Raw genomic sequence first — 6,121 nt, forward strand, 5'->3', positions numbered from 1 at the left:
TCTAAATACCTGCAATTTCATTTATACACAGCTGAGAAGATGAAGGTGTTACTTTATCTGCTTTATCTTTGGGTCTGTCCATCCCGAGATGAAACATCATGTACAGCAGCTTATTCTTTATCTCTTTATTCTCTTTCTCACTCATGTGGTATGAAACACTAACGTCATGACTGGAATTAATGTCATTGGCAGGAGCTGGAATTTCTTTGCCATACTGCTGTAAAGCTATCCCAGGCAATTTCTGTAGGTCAGAAAATTAAGTATAGCTTTTCAACAGAGAGTTCTGTTAAGAAGGGCATCTCATGAGCTCCTACAAAGAAAGGGCACCTCTCAATCCTGTTTAGATTGGTAAGCACTGGCAGACCTAGCTCCATCTGCCTGAGAGGATCTCCATCCCCGGGACGTGCTGACCCACCCAAGGCAAAGAATTGCCATGAGGGGCCACAGAACTGTAGCTCACCACCTCCAGAAACCTGGGGCTTGCATAGACCCCAAACAGCCCCATGTACCCCAGCTCTGTGAGAAAATCTCGGGGGGAAACTGATAGGAGAGGTTGGACTTTGATTTTTGGCTCAACTTGACCACCTGAGGTAAGAGGATGCTGAGGGCAGAATGAACCTGCCTGTGACTGCTGCAGGGATCTTGTCATTATTATAAAAGTTCAATTATTGCTCCCTTGCTTAGAGCTGCCATGTGGACATTGTATTGTTAAAGGTATAGAAAATCATTAATGGAGCTACTTCAGCACTGCCCACTCGCACAAAGTAGAACATGACTTGGTGTGACCTCCTTACAGCTGGGCTGGCCAAGAAACCAGCAGCAATGCAGTGGGTTTGCTGAGCTTCCTCACAGTGGCTGGCCACAGCTGGGCAGCATGAGTGGGTGGGTGTGAGTATCCACCATCCACCGTGGCAGAAGCAGAGCTCAGAAAGTCATTTTCACTAAAATGCCCATCATACCTCTATGACAAACATGGCCAGGTCCACCATGGCTTCATGGCTTCACAAAAGGGAAATACAAGCCCATGTAAATCTTTTGGGATGTTTCCAGCCTCTGTGCTGCAGTCTCCCACCCTGGGCTGCAGATGCGTCAAGAGAAAGCCAGAGCTTCAAGCCATAAACCCAGAGCAAATCACAGCGTGGCAGCTGTGTGTACATGAGCAGGCTGAGAATTTGACAGAGAAAGAGATAAGCAGCTGTTGAAAAACAACAGCAAGTTCAGTTCTTCAGCTCAGGCCAATTTTGCCACTGTGAGACAGAGCTAAAGAGCAGTTGGAGACTGTGCTGTGGCCAGTGCTTTGGAAAGTATCTGGGTTTAACACGTGCTTGTGCCTGAATTTGACCTAAAGGACATAACATGGTGAGTCTGAAGACTTTGCATCAAGGTGAATATTGCCAGATAAGCTCAAGTTGACACCTATGGCTGAAAGTTATTGCTGGTGTTTAGAGTGTCATTTATGGGGGAGGATTTACGTTATGAAATGATGAATTTATGTTATGTACCTCCTTTTGGGGGGGGGGGGGTGTTTGTTTGTTTGTTTGTTTATAAGACAACTTCAAGAAAATAAAACGCAATTCTTCAACAATCCTACTAGTTTGTTTTCAGTTCTTATCATCATAGCACCGCAAATTTGTGGTAAGGAGCTCACCCCGCGTCTGTGGATTTGGAAACCTGTGTAATGGACTTTCCCAGGGAAACATCAGGCTGGAGCAACCACTCTGGTGGTGGGAGCTTGGCAGAGGTCTCCTGTGCTCCCAGCTCATGCCTCAGACACTCACTGGAACTTCATAAAACATTCATCTCCGGCACCAATGGATATGAAGGAGCACAGAAGGAAGACAAAACTTAATTGCTCCAAACAAGCAAAGCCTTGTAGAACAGCTCAGAGGAGACACTTACCCGGAGGTAGCACAGCCAGGTGCCACTCCCACCCCATGCCCCAAAAAGAGAACTGCCACTGGGAAAAGAAGCTTTGCTTTCTGTTTTTCTTCTTCTTACTTCTCGCTATCTCTTTTTTCTGTCAAAAAACGAGACCTTAGCAAATGCCCCACCAATGACTTCTGCTCATCTCAGCTCTTTTTCTTCCTCACGTGGGGCCCAGGACCGCTCAGGACAGAAATCACAAAGGGTTTCCTTCTTTATCAAAACTCTCAGCAGCTAAACAAGGAGAGAGCTAGGAATATAGGCAAAATGGAAATTTTACGTACCTCTTTGTATCCTAAATCTTTGTCCATTCTGTAGCTCCAGTAGAAATGCTTTTCTTCTGTTGCCTTACTGATTATCCTCAGAGGACTGAGGGATGGATACCCAAAGCTGAGCCACACTTGCACCATCAGTGTTGGACTCTTGAGGGACAGAAATGCCCATCAGACAGACCTTGGTTTTGGAAAGCCAATAGGACTTGCTTTTTCTTTGCTGAAAATTGGATTATAAACTGTAAACTATACCCCTTCATAACCAGATTTTTGCCTGTAAAGATGCATCTTCATCATTAGCCTCTGTGCCCTTTGCACCTTACTAAAATTATTTCAAGGAGAATTTTCTATTCTGGTGTTGTTTTAAAGCAAGAAGGGTCTTGGCAGAGCAGGCAGTATAAAAAAATAATAGTGTATTAATGAAGAATGGGAGGGAAGGTCATTCGCCTGTTATTTGTAGCACAATACCTGATAAGAGGTCATTAGTCATTCAAAGCCACTGAATGACTTTAATTAAAATTTGAGCTTTGAGAGCTGGATACAGTCTGCTGAACAGACTTTCAGGGCAAAAAGATGGGAGGGAAGATGAGCGGGAGTTGACCAAAATGACAATGAGCTTAATTAAAGCCAGGAGGAGCACTGACAAACTCTCATTTCCGGGCTCCCTCCCCAGTTGGGTTTTTATCCTGGTGCTCCAGAGCTGCATCTTGCTTGGGTCCGCCTGGCCCAGTGACCACAGCTCTGGGTACCACTGTTTTTGGGGGGCACATTCCTGGGCTCTTTCCTGTGGGAAAATGTGATTTAGTAGCCTGTGCAAGACACGTTGGGTTTTTTTCAGAAAGTTCTGCATTTTTAAAAGTAATTGTATTTTTAAAAATAATTTTTCATTTGGAGATTTTCTGCTCTGTCCCCAGCCCAGGACAGAGACGGAAGGTATAACTGAGCCTTTCACCAGGGAAAATAAAACCAGAACAGGAGTGTGTGCCTGGCATGCTCAAGGTCTGACTTTCCAGAGGTGTTTCCTGGCTTTTTTTCACTTACTGTCCATGTAGTCCTGCCTGGTGGCAATACAGCAGCAGCCAGTCCTCCCTGCACTGGGTCTGGCATGGTGATGGGGAAGCACTGGTGCAGGGGAAAAGGGCAGCTAGTGCTGTAAGGGTAAAAACTTTGAAAAGAACTATAAAAAAATCTCTTTTATTTTAAAGAGAAGGAAATCAGCTTGTGAAAGGAAGAAGACAGTTCTGCACTGTTTAAGGGTAAAGCTGGACTTCCCCGTCGCAGCTTCTCTCTCTAGGATTGCATCTCCGGCACCTCTGCTTGCACTGGGATGCTGAGACGTTTTGATATATGTGCTCTGAACAGCTGCGAGGCAGACACAGCCACGCTAGACTGTGAGAATAAAGGAGGGGGTTTGTCCCCTGCTATTTGGTATATGCAACATATCATAATTAAGTAATGTGAGCTTGCTGCCAGCCTGGGGCACTGCCACAGGACTGGGATGTGTTTATTTCTTAGGGCAGGAGGTATTTCTCCTTTTTTTTTTAATATTTCTCTAATTTATTATGCAACACCCACCATGAGTTGCCAACTGTAGTTCCCTTCCCGTGCTGGGTCACTGGTGTGTCAGAGAATTTTCCAGGGATATCATTCACGTGCCAACAAGCATTAGGACTTATCCTTGCTGGGGGCTTTACCTATGCCAAGCCAGGCAGAAGACTCTTGCCCCACTGCCTGTGTTGGTACCAGGGGACAGAGCTGGGAGGTACGTACAGTGCAAGTCCTCCCTCCTCCTGACATGAGCTGCTCAGGCTCATCTCCAGCTGGAGGCTGCATGCAGACCACCAAGGAAGAGCTTGCTGGCATGATATATCCTCTCCTGGTAAGGCCATGCCACTGGAGACATCACATCAGACCTTTGCATGTACCGATTTAGGATTTTTCTTGCCAGCAGAGCTATATCATCTCTGCTAACAATGTTGCTAGGCTGACAAAACACTATCTAAACCAACAAGTTTCTTGGCTCAGCTTTCCGTAAGGAGGTGCAATGGCTTTTTGCTCTCAAGCCAGCATATCTTCACCAGAAACATGTTGCACTATAAACCAAGCCTTACTGCTATTGCAAAAGGCAGCCAACTTAGACCAGTGCCTAACTTTCCATCTGCTTGTCATTAGTCTGGATCTTCATGCTCTCAAGCTGGAGAATTAAATCTATGACCTTGATCCACTTTCTTTTCATTTTGCTTTAGGATTTTGTTATTCTTCTTGTTGGTCTGGAGAAAAGTTCTGGGACAAATTCTCAAAGGCCGTCTCTAATCCAGAGTTTCAGATTGTCTATGTAGGGAAAACAGTGGACAGTTAAAGAAAAATGTATACCCAAGTCTCTATGCAGAGCTGAGATCCCCCCTGGATCTTATTCATCAAATATCCAGCCCTTGACTGGTTGAGGGAATGAACTCTGAATGTTGACATTCAGAAACTTGAGATGACATTCAGAAACTTGAGCTCATTTCTGCTTTGATCATTTTTTTTCTTAATGATGAGAGCTACCGGACTGTCTCTCTCCATAAAAGAACACCTTTCTTTAGCTTGCTCTGACGGACTAACATATAATGCATTTATTTCTGGCACACACATTTATTAGCATGTTGACATCTTTTTTAATATTTTCCCACCTCAGGCCACTCCATCAATCCACAGTCCTTAAGCAGAGACTTTTCAATGCACCACAAAAGAGAGGTCAAGTTAATTCTTTTTCGTTACCTAAAGTGGGGCCATCTCTCCCAGGTTCCCTTAGTCCTATACAAAGGTTCATGCCAAGCCAGTCTGAATTCTCTTTCAAAACTCAAACTGCGTTTAATGGGAAAGGTATGATTTCATAAGCAGATCTGTGCAAGACTGATGTTGTGCAGACAAGATCCTGTAATGATTAACATGTGGCACCTTGGTCCAATTCACTCAGCTATGCACTTACATTGAAGTGAAAACTGCTTACCAGCTTGCTCGCTTGGTACAATTTAATTAAAGAAATTAGGATAGCCAGAAACCCACTGCAATTATCACATGATTTATTGACACCGGGATCTCTAATTTTTCACATCTTTCTAATATTTTTGGCGAGGAGTCTTGAAGCCTCATCCCAAGGTCTCTGCAAATCCTTTTCAGATGTGGCTGGGAGGGGAGCAGGAGCCAGGCTGCCTGGCTCAGTCTCCCACCGGTTGGGCTGACCTCCCCTATCAATCCTCACCTAGCCCAGTACTGGCAAGCATGCTGAGTGCCATGCGTGTGTCTAACCCCTTGATTTCAGCCCTGAAACATGGGTGAGAGGTCAGCCAGGGCTTCTGCCGGAGCATCATCAAGAAGGAAGGGGCATCTGAGGCACTGATCATGTCCTTTGGTGGCCCTGACATTATTGAGGAGGTGTCTTCAAGAAGCACCAAGGAGGGCTTTGGGGACCATCACAGCTCCAGGCGTCTTCTAGCCAATGCCCTCCATCTCTCCTGCCCCATGTACTGCAATAGCATGCACAGAAACCCTCCACTTCAGCATGTGGTGTCTGCAGCTCCTCTCGTGGCTTTCCCCGGTCCTGACTGACCCAAAGCCTGCTGACATGTCCCAAAAGCTAACATCTGACACCAACACCCTCTGAGTGAGGCTCTAAATCTGCACACGCCTTGGGAAAGTTAAACAACCTACAGCATGGACATCTTCACCAGCTTAGCTATGAACACCATGATGAATGTAAATCAGTGGCTTCTGTGTAGAAATCCTTGATGCCATCAAGAGTGCTGTATTGAATTAAAGATATCCAACTCATTAATAAAGGTAAATAATGACAAGCCTATCTTACTATTTTATTGGGCTAGAGTTAAATATTTGACTAATAATGAGAACCTGTTTCTAACTGATTTCTCCCTTTCCTCCTGTTT

Source organism: Athene noctua, chromosome 7 (genome assembly GCF_965140245.1).
Source record: "Athene noctua chromosome 7, bAthNoc1.hap1.1, whole genome shotgun sequence".
NCBI lineage: Eukaryota > Metazoa > Chordata > Aves > Strigiformes > Strigidae > Athene > Athene noctua.